This window comes from Triticum aestivum, chromosome 3A (genome assembly GCF_018294505.1).
Source record: "Triticum aestivum cultivar Chinese Spring chromosome 3A, IWGSC CS RefSeq v2.1, whole genome shotgun sequence".
Classification (NCBI taxonomy): Eukaryota; Viridiplantae; Streptophyta; class Magnoliopsida; order Poales; family Poaceae; genus Triticum; species Triticum aestivum.
In genome coordinates, this window is record NC_057800.1 from 692696742 (window position 1) to 692708225 (window position 11484).

The following is an 11484-nucleotide window of genomic DNA, read 5'->3' on the forward strand; positions in this document are numbered from 1 at the left end:
ACCTATCACAGCAGCTCAATTGGCAGAGCTATATACCTCCCGGATTGTCTCTCTGCACGGCATTCCGCAGTTGATTTCTTTAGATCGTGGCAGCATCTTCACCTCCAAGTTTTGGGATTCTTTTCAGAAGGCCATGGGCACCAACATCCGCTTCGGCACAACTTTTCATCCTCAAACTAGTGGCCAAGTCGAGCAAGTTAATCAGATTCTTGAAGATATTCTCAGGGCTTGCGTCATCTCTTTCGGCATGAAGTGGGAAGATTGTCTTCCATATGCCGAGTTCTCCTACAACAACAGCTTCCAAGCGAGTTCGGGCAAGGCCCCATTTGAAGTTCTCTATGGCAGGAAGTGTCGTACTCCTCTTAACTGGTCAGAGGCTGGTGAACGTCAACTTCTTGGTAATGACTTGATCACAGAGGCAGAAGAGATGTGCAAAGTCATTCGTGATAATCTCAAAGCCGCACAATCGCGCCAGAAGAGTTACTATGATAGTAAGCATCGTGACTTGGCTTTCGAGATCGGAGACCGTGTTTACCTCCGCGTCTCTCCAATGAAAGGTACTCGTCGCTTCGGTATCAAAGGGAAGCTTGCCCCTAGATATGTGGGTCCTTTCAAGATCGTCAGCAAGAGAGGCGATCTCGCCTACCAACTTGAGCTTCCCTCCAACTTTGCAAACGTGCACGACATGTTTCACGTGTCTCAACTCCGCAAGTGCTTCAAGACCCCTGACCGCACCGTCAACTTCGAAGACATTGATCTCCAAGAAGACCTATCTTATCATGAGCACCCAGTTGCTATTCCTGAAGAAACTGAGTACAAGACTCGCAACAAGTCTATCAAATTCCTCAAAGTCAAGTGGTCACATCATTCCGACTGTGAAGCCACCTAGGAACGCGAGGATCACCTCCGTTCTGAGTACCCGAAGTTTTTCCAGTCCTAGATCTCGGGACGAGATCCTTTCGTAGTGGTGGAGTGTTGTAACACCCCGGATGTAATTTACCTTATTTGTACTCCAACTCTTGCCATTTCCGGCACTAAGTTATGATATTTCCTCATTGTGGGGTTTTTGTCTCCGTGTATTTTGTATTTATCATGCATCTCATATCATGTCATCATGTGCATTGCATTTGCATACGTGTTCGTCTCTTGCACCCGAGCATTTTCCCCGTTGTCCGTTTTGCATTTCGGCGCTCCTATGTCACCCGGTGTCCCTTTCTACCTCTTTTCGTGTGCGGGTGTTAAACATTTCCGGATTGGACCGAGACTTGCCATGCGGCCTTGGTTTACTACCTGTAGACCGCCTGTCAAGTTTCGTGCCATTTGGACTTCGTTTGATACTCCAACGGTTAACCGAGGGACCGAAAAGGCCTCGTGTGTGTTGCAGCCCAACACCCTTCCAGAGTGGCCCAAAACCCACCTAAACCTGTTCCATTATCTAGATGTTCGATCACGATCGGTGGGCCGCAAACCGCACCTCAATTTGGAGCTTCCTAGCTCCCTCTACCTCATATTAAATAGACCTCCTCCCAAAATTTTCGGGTCTCTTCAACTCAAACCCTAGAATTCGTTCCTCCGCGCCGCCGGACATGTCCGTTTCGGCTGGACACGCCCGCGCCAGCGACCGCAGCACTCCCTGAGCGACACGTGGTGCAGCGCCTCCACCGCCGCCCGCGGCCCATCCCGGGCCCAGGGCGGGCCCTCTCCGACGCCCGCGGCCCGAAGCTGCACGGCCGCGCCTTGCTGCCTTCATCCTCCCCCACAGCGCCCGGCTCCGCCGCCGAAGCCGCCGGCTACCTCCGCCGCCTCATCGCGCGCCGGCGTCGCCTCCATCGCCGGCGTCCGCCGCCCCGTCCACCGACGCCCACCGTGTCCCCGAACTCCGGCGCGCCCCACGGCCACTCCGACCAAGTCCGGCGACCCCCTCCGACGATCTTCGACAGCTCCAGCGAACATTGGACTCCATGCATCTACAGTGTTTCCGACCGGATCCAGATCTGAGATTTTCTCCTCGGTTGACTTTTTCCTCCCCGAAACCCTAGATTCTTGCATACTTTGGCATACCATAACTTCCTCATCGTAGCTCCGATTTGTGCGTGTAGCATATCAAAATGTTCGTCTCGACGAGTACATCATTTCATCTCATTGCATAATTTTCATTTGAGCTCATCTTGATGCCCGAAATGCTGTTGGAAGAGGGCTATGTGATGATTTTGTCAGATCTGTTTCAGCAAATGGCCTTTTGTCATTTTTGCCATGATTAATATGTGCATGATATGCCCATGAGCTCTACATATGTTTTGTTAAGGGTTTTGTCATCTTTCCAGAGGTGCAACCCATGTATTTTTGTGATGTGTATGGTGTATAGCACAAGCTTGCAAAGTGAGGCACTTGGTAATGCTGATTTCAGGGACTTAGCATTTCCACTAAGTCCTTGATCTGTTTATCTCATATGGCCATATGTTCATGTTGTTTCCTAGTAATCCGTGCCTCTTTTGAGGATGATCAGTAAGGATGTTTTGTTAATCTTGTAGTGCTCTATCCATCCATGTCTTTGTTTGCAATTATGGAGCATCCTAGCTTGAGTCAATCGAGCTCTACTTTTGCTACTTCGTGAATCTGGGCAGATTGTCTACTTGTTAGCGATTTTGCCGAGGATGTGTAGTTGATCCGTGCATGCTATGCTATTGTTTTTGCCATGTCTAGCTTGCATTTTGTGTATTCTTGATGGGTGTATGCTTAGATTGTCATGACTTACTCCGTAGTGAGTGCATCGAGCTCGTAAACATGCCTACTTGATATCTGTTTTCAGCATGCTCCAGTTTTCACTAAGTCTGTGATCTGATTATGTTTTTGCCATGTTCACATGCTTGCAATTGTATTTTCTGATCCTTTTTGGCTCAAGATCACTAAGGGACTTTTGTTAAGCTCTTTGAGTAGCTCCATGTCATGCTTTACTTTGCCATGTTCAGGTCATGTAGCATGTAGTTTTGTTGCTCCGAAGAGTGCTATCTGATCTAAAATTCCAGACAAGTGTTAATTTCACTAAGTCTGAGATCTGTTTACCATATGCATTTTTGCCATGCTTGTTTGAACCTGTTCATGGATGAATTGGCCGTAGCTCAGTGCTAGACTTTTGTTAAGCATCATGAATGCATCCCTGTCATGTATTTTTTTGCCATGTTTGGGTGCTGTAGATGTTCATCTCATGGCATTTAGATGGCTACTTGCTGTAAATCGCAGACCGTGGTCATATTTGAATCGCTTGCCATTTCCAAACCGTAACTCCGATTCTGGCGTTCTTTATATCGTTTTCAAGCGTTTTCATCTCATCTTTTCAGTGGCATACTTGGATTTCCAAGTTGAGGCCAGATTCTTGCATCCCTTGTCAAATCTTGCATATGCCATCTCGCATCGCATCCCGCATAGCATACCATCCTTGCATCATATTGTTTGATCCTTGCACGTGGTTGATTGTGTCCTTGTTGCTTGTTTGTCTTGTTTGGGTAGAGCCAGGAGACGAGTTCGCTAACGAGGAGCCCGTTGAGTTTGCTTTCGAGGATCCAATCAACTCTGACAACTTTGCAGGCAAGATGATCATACCCTCGAAATCACTACTATCTTTGCTATGCTAGATTGCTCGCTCTTTTGCTATGCCAATGCTACGATGCCTACCACTTGCTTTCAAGCCTCCCAAATTTCCATGTCAAACCTCTAACCCACCATGTCCTAGCAACCGTTGATTGGCTATGTTACCGCTTTGCTCAGCCCCCTCTTATAGCGTTGCTAGTTGCAGGTGAAGATTGGAGGCCCGTTCCTTGTTGGAACATTATTTACTTGTTGGGATATCATTATTTTATCTTGTTATCTTAATGCACCTATATACTTCGTAAAGGGTGGAAGGCTCGGCCTCTCGCCTAGTGTTTTGTTCCACTCTTGCCGCCCTAGTTTCCGTCATATCGGTGTTATGTTCCCGGATTTTGCGTTCCTTACGCGGTTGGGTTATAATGGGAACCCCTTGACAGTCCGCCTTGAATAAAACTCCTCCAGCAATGCCCTACCTTGGTTTTACCATTTGCCACCTAGCCTTTTCCCTTGGGTTTCGCGGACTCAAGGGTCATCTTATTTTAAACCCCAGGCCAGTGCTCCTCTGAGTGTTGGTCCAACCTAGAGCACCGTGCGGGGCCGTCCCTTGGCAACTTGGGTTACGTTGGCTCTCGTACGCTTAGCTTATCCGGTGTGCCCTGAGAACGAGATATGTGCAGCTCCTATCGGGATTTGGTCGGCACATCGGGCGGTGTTGCTGGACTTGTTTTACCATTGTCGAGGATGTCTTGTAAACCGGGATGCCGAGTCTGATCCGAAATGTCTTGGGAGAAGGATATCCTTCGTTGATCGTGAGAGCTTGTGATGGGCTAAGTTGGGACACCACTACAGGGATTTGAACTTTCGAAAGTCGTGCCCACGGTGATGGGTAGATGGGAATTTGTTAATGTCCGATTGTAGATAACCTGAAAGTTAACTTGATTAAAATGCACCAACCGCGTATGTAACCGTGATGGTCTCTTCTCGGCGTAGTCCGGGAAGTGAACACGGTGTTGGATTAATGCTTGACATAGGTTGTTCTAGGATCACTTCTTGATCATAGTTGTTCGACCGTGCTTTTGCCTTCTCTTCTCGCTCTCTTTTGTGAATATGTTAGCCACCAAATATGCTAGTCGCTTGCTGCAGCTCCACCTCATACCTTTACCCTACCTATAAGCGTAAATAGTCTTGATCGCGAGGGTGTGAGATTGCTGAGTCCCCGTGACTCACAGATTCCTTCCAAAACCAGATGCAGGGACCGATGATGCCGCTCCAGATGATATGACCGAGCTCAAGTGGGAGTTCGATGAAGACTCTCGTCGTTACTACTTGTCTTTCCCAGATGATCAGTAGTGGTGCCCAGTTGGGGCGATCGGGGACTTTGTCGCATTTGGGGGTTGATCTTTATTTTGGTTCCGTAGTCGGACCCTGAATGTATTGGATGAATGTAATGACTTATTTATGTATTTACGTGACGTGGCGAGTGTAAGCCAACTATGTATCCTTTCCCCTTTATTTATGTACATGGGTTGTTTGCGAAGATTACCTCACTTGCGACATTGCTTTCAATGCGGTTATGCCTCTAAGTCGTGCTTCGACACATAGGAGATATAGCCGCATCGAGGGCGTTACAAAGAATGAGCTGAAAACAACGTTTGTCGACAAAGAAGAGACACCAGAATTCACCGGTCGGTATGAGAAGATCAGATATTAGTGGGACGAATTTGTGGCCCACAAGACATCGAACAAGAGTAAGAAGATGTCAGCGACAAACAAGAAAAATGTTGTGAAGAAGAAGCTTCACCATCGCACGGGGTCAAGTGGCTACCTCAAAGCCCGGCCGTTGTGGGCCAAGGCTGAGAATGATCTACTTGATAAAGGGGTTGAACCAGAGACATTGAACTGGCCAGACCATTGCCGGACTTGGTTCTTCGGGGTTGGAGGAACCTTGGACCATGTATCAGGGAAGTGCCGTTGGATGAACGAGCAACTGCGAATACCCGTCACGAAGCTTCGGCAGTATATCGATGCAGCGCAGCAAGGGACGTTCGTTCCAGACAGAGAGAACGACGAGCTCACAATGGCCTTCGGGAATCCTGAGCACCCTGGACGGACACGAGGCACGCCAAGCTCCATTCCATGGAAGGTTGGGTTTCCGGACGCAGGTGGTTACAAATGCCAGGAGAGGAGGAAGAAAGTGGAGCAGACCCAAATACAGGCGATGCATGCAAGGGTACAAGCGATAGAGGAATGAGAAGCAGATCGCAGCAAGCGACCTGCCGAAGCTTCCGCCAAAGCTACCCTGCCATCTCAGCGGAGAAGCCGCGTGGCTTCCACCGAGCTGCTTCAGCTGGAGCCTGTCTTCACGGCTCCTGCTAGCTACCCCGTGGACTTAATCACGAAGTCTCAACATTGCTACCTTATGACGCAACGGATGAAATTGAAAGTCAAGGCGGCTGTTGGCTCTGTTGCACCTCCTGAACCTGGTGCAACTTTTCACTGCCGGCCGATTCCAGAAGGATATGCTAGGGTGATGGTGGATGAAATAACTGATGGATTTGAGGACCTCGAGCTTGACCACCCTACGGGTGAAGGGGAGACTCGGCTGAGTTCTTCTCTGAAGACTCCATGCCTATGGCGGAAGGAGCTCATCAACCTTCCGAACTGGATGCCTCCGCCTCCTCCTCCTCCTCCGGCAAGTCAGGGCACTCCGCCTCCTCCTCCGGCGAGTGATCAGGGCACTCAGCCTCCTTCTCCGGCGTGCCTCCTTCTGCGCCTGCCGGCGCGCCCGAGCAGCCAGCCTCCTCCTGATCCGCCTCGCCAGCAAGGGCGGAAGAGACCCGCCGCCGCTCCGGCTGCTCCCGCGTCGTAGTCCTTCTCCTCCACCTTGTAAGCAACGAAAGGAGACAGCCGCAGCCGCTCCGTGTGCTCCGGCGTCTAGCAGTACAGCCAGAGGCGGCAATACATATTCGGTCCATCTCTCAAGCCTCTAGAGAAGTTACCATAAAAGAGGACCGCGGAGGAAAACGCGAAGATCATGGAAACCGAAGTGAAGGACTTCTTTGATGGGGTGAAAGCAAAGAAACATCCACGTCCGGAGGAGAAGATAGATTCGGTGAAATTAAAGTGCACTATTGTTGCCCTGAGGAAACCACCAAAGTCTCCGCCGAAAACAAACTATGAGGCATTACTGAAAAGATATATATGGAAGCAGAGTGGTTGGGAAGTACTATCAGTGATCGAAGGTTAGCAGAATGACGAGCTGGGAAAAAAATTGCCTAGCTCGGCGAACAAGTGAACCAATCGTGCCCCCCACTCAAGGTGTCTAGCGATATCGTCGCTAATGATCAGAGGATGGTGCCCGGTTATACCAATCTTGATGATTACATGCCCGACGATGTACATTATGAATTCTTGGAGGTGGACGAACACAAATACCATTACGGGAAGCCTCTCGTCAAAGATGAAAAATCTCTAACAACGATGATGCGAAGATTGCATGATTGGTACATGAAAACCTGCAGAGAGTCTGGGGGGACGAATACTTTGACGCTGAGAGTTAAAGAGGAGCACGACCTCGTTGGAATTGATTTGTTGTCTATTCTATTTGAGGAGTTCTTCCAGTTTTTCAATCAAAAGGCCCTCGATAAATTAACGGTCACTTGCTACTGTCTGTAAGGCCCTCGATAAATTAACGGTCACTTGCTACTGTCTGTAAGTCTCTATATATAGCTCAGCTCTTTCATTGCATGTATTTATAATTATCCTCACTATATTATGCAGATTGAAGATCGTCGAGTGCAGAAAAGCGGAAATATATGATATTGAGTTCATTCACAAATCTCATAGATGAATATGTTGTTAAAAAGAATGCCAAAGAAGTCGAGGCCAACTTTCTCAAATCGTTGGTAATAAATCAAAACAAAGATAAAATACTTTTTCCTTACAACTTCAAGTGAGTGTTACTGTCTTGTGCATATTCGGTTTCCCTTGTTACTTGAGGTTATAGTAATGTAATTAATTGATGAGTTATGCATGCGTGCGCAGCTTCCACTATATTCTCCTGGAGATTAAGCTTAAGCAGGGACTAGTAATCGTCTTAGACTCGAGACGAAAAGATCCCGAGACCTATGCGGACATGACTAAAATTCTCACCAAGTAAGTTCAATCAATCATTATCGCACCATATCGGCAACTTTTTGTTCATTTCCTGATATCTCAAGTAATAATTATTATCTTTGTCTTGCAGGGTTTGAAAAAAGTTCACCGCAGAAGCTCCGGGACTGCCAAAGGAGCTGCGATATACATACCCGAAAGTAACTACTACTCCCTCCGTCCGGGTTTATTAGGCCTAAAGACAACTTCTCTTAGACCAAGACATATAGTAATTTGCTCACATTAATTCTTCCATTCCACTCCCAATGCACTCTCTCACATGCATGCAGCCAATGAAAAAGCACACATGAAGTGTATTAACTTTTCAGCCATGGCACCAACAACAACAGCTTTCAATACAACCAATGAAATGGTTGCATGCATGCACCTTTCCAACGCGGGGCCTTATAAAAGGGGACATGTTTGTGATGCTGAGAAGCCTAATAAACCCGGGCGGAGGGAGTACTAGCTAGCTACTTCTGCGCATCTCCCGTTGATTCTAGCTACTTTCATCGATGCCATTTATAATGCTTCATTATCAGTTTGATTGACCTTTATTTCTCGTAAAGTGCTTGTGGAAGAAACAAGGGAATGATTTCTGTGGATATTACGTCTGCGAGTTCATCTACAACGCGACTTGCAAAAATAAGCGGGGCTACTCTCAAACACAATTTGATGTGTGTAAGCAATAATATTCACAATTTCATTTTATTACACCATCATTTCTGTTGAGTTTCATTCATGTATATGTATTAACCCCCTTCTTCAAATTAGACGTGGCAGATGCAGAATGAACTCCTACCAGAAGATCACATGAAAGCAATTCAAGAGGAATTGGCGGGATTCTTTGTTGACCACGTCATCAATAAAGCCTGAGAATACCATGTTGAAGCTGAGTTCTTATATAATTAGGGGAGATTATATTGTAAGAGATCTTAATATTGTATATATGTAGCTAGTAGCGTCGGATAGATATACGAAAACTTGTTGTTCGCGCAATCTCTCGGAGAAGGAAAGGTCAATATCACTTCTCTCGGTATGCATGACGAACTTCTGTACTTAATGGTTTCCTTCATTTGCTTACTAGCTAGCGTGTCGAGGGCCTCTCTATACGTATAGTACGTACCGTCGACCAAGCACGGAGATAAGAGAGGACACTTATCTCTATTAATTAATTAGCTACCCAACACAATATGTGAAACATCTTAATTAACCATACAAACCCCCAAATCCCCCCCCCTTCAGAAAAAATAAATAAAAACCCTAACCCCTGAAAAGCTGACGCATGGATGCCTTTAGGTCCTGGTTGGTGCCACCAACCGGGACCAAAGGCCCTCCTGCCTGGGCTCGCCACAGCGGCTACGTGGAGGCCCATTTGTCCCGGTTCGTATAAAAACCGAGACTAAAGGCCAAGGGCTTTAGTAACGACTCTTTAGTCTCGGTTCCTAAACCGGGACAGATGGGCCTTACGAACCGGGACAAATGACCCTTTTTCTACTAGTGAAAAAACTAGATGTGATTTTCTTACATATGCATTTTTTTTTGCTTTCTAAGGAAAGCATGCATGTATGAGTTGCCAAGGTTGTCTTGTTCAAAAAAAGGAGTTTCCGAGGAAGAAAGGAGAATGTCAAAGCAGCCGACTGACCGATGCAATCACCTCTTTGTCATTGGTCAATGATTTTATATATAGGATATGGAAGTTAAAAAGTATACATCGAGATTCAATCCGAGGAAAGTGGTATGAAAACTGGATCAGGCCACTCGATCCCCTCCACACACTCACCCTCACGAAGGAATTGAGCGTCGGTCGTATATCTAGGCTGCTGAAGAGAACCAAATGTGTGGTGTCATAGTGGAGGAGGAGCACACCATCGGAGAGTCATGGTCTTCGCTGCCTCGGGATCACAAGTGTAACGAACGTGCCAGCGTGCGACAGACGTCATCCTTTTTGTGTGCCAACATCGATTCGTTTCCTACTAAAGCGAACATGATCAAGAAAGATCTCTTGGCGCTAATTCTTAATCCTTACCTAATAAAAACACGGGGTGGAGTGAAACATAGCCATAAAAGAATCATTTTAAATACTATAGCGTACTGGCCGAGTTATGCCTATACGCGTGGCAGCTCATGGACAGAGAATACCGAATAATACCTCGTTTCCAATCATGAGTTGTCAATTGTTCTAATGCCTGGGCCAGCCCAGACGAGCGTTCCTCAATCCTCATCCTCTTCTCTCGGCTTCTATATAAGCACCTACAACCCCGAGACATAGACAGACACAAATCTACCTCCTCTCCTCTTCCTTTCCCCGAGCCAGCCAACGAGCGAGCAATGGCGCCGAAGCAGAAGGGTGGCAACGGGCGGTAGAAGATTGCCATCCGACGGGTCGAGAAGGAGGGCGCCCGACAAGTGTGCTTCTCCAAGCGGCGGCAAGGTCTATTATCAAAGCCACCGAGATGGCGGTGATGTGCGGTGCTGAGGTAGCCATCGTCGCCTTCTCACCCGGCGGCAAGGCCTTCTCCTTCGGCCACCCCTCCGTCGAGGCCGTCATTGACCGCTTCCTGGCAGGGGGCGGTGCGGGAGTCCTGAGCATCGCTAATGATAACGAGCTGAAGAAGTTGCACCTTCAGCATGGCGAGTTGCGCATGTTGCTAAAGGAGGTGAAGGAGCGCAAAGAGTGCATGGAGAAGGCCATGGCAAAGGAGCGCACTGCGGGGGATCAGATTGCCATGTGGCTCAACCCCAAACTATGCGCAATGGGGGAGGAAGAGATTATAGCCTTCGCCGCGAAGCTGAGGGTGGTGCGGGCTGCCGTCTCAGAACGCACAAACCAGGCGCTCCTGGATAAGCAGAAGACCCACCACATGCTCCAGGCGCCCGCGCCGCCGCTACAACAGCTCTTTGGTGGCAGTACCTTTGAGTTTGGTAGCAGCAGCAGCGCCAACACTGGGATGGAGATGCAACAGATGCATATGGTGATGCCTCCGATGCAGGGGTTCGCTGCCGGAATGGATATGCACCATATGCCAATGGAGATGCCTCCGCCACTGGGTTCGGCCTACGGGATGGATATGCAGCAGATTCTTATGCCGACTACTTCGCCATCCAGGTTCGACGCCGGGATGGAGATGCAGCAGATGGTTACAGTGATGTCGCCACAGCTAGAGTTCGCCACGGAGGCAGAGATGCAACAGATGTTTATGGCGATGTTTCTGATGTCGGAGTTCTCCGCCGGGATGGAGATGCCGCCGCCCACGGGAATAGCCGCGGGGGTAGAAATGGTGCAGCAGGGGCCCGGGACGAACATGGGCTTTCCGTACTTAGGAGAAGGAGACAAGATCCATACCGAGTCTGAGTCCGAGTCCGAATCCGAGTGTCTTAATCAGTCCGAGTGAGACTATCCATTGATCCATTGCATGCATGGATGGATGCCCATCTATTAGTTCATTGCCACTCTAGTTATATTATTCATCGTGCTTGATCGATCTACCTGGGTGCAAGATTTGTTATCGTATTATTAATTAAATTAGCATGGCCCGCGCGGCGGCACGCCGCGCCCATCAATACATACAATTAAGTACTAACTGAAGGAAATTTATTTATGGTCATTGTACAGAAGGGAAGTGGATGACAGTACATTTTGGAAGCGGCTCATTTATTTTAGCTAAGCATGGCTTGTTGGAAGAACAAATGCCATGAGATGCCCATACTAAGATAACATAGACGATATACATTACTTAAGCGTGT

The 11484-nt window shown here is 48.0% G+C and overlaps 1 pseudogene; it reads left to right on the forward strand.

The window, feature by feature from the left end:
- Positions 1-10068: 10068 nt before the first annotated feature.
- On the forward strand, positions 10069-11132 carry LOC123057169 (agamous-like MADS-box protein AGL23; annotated as a pseudogene).
- The last annotated feature ends 352 nt before the right edge of the window (positions 11133-11484 follow it).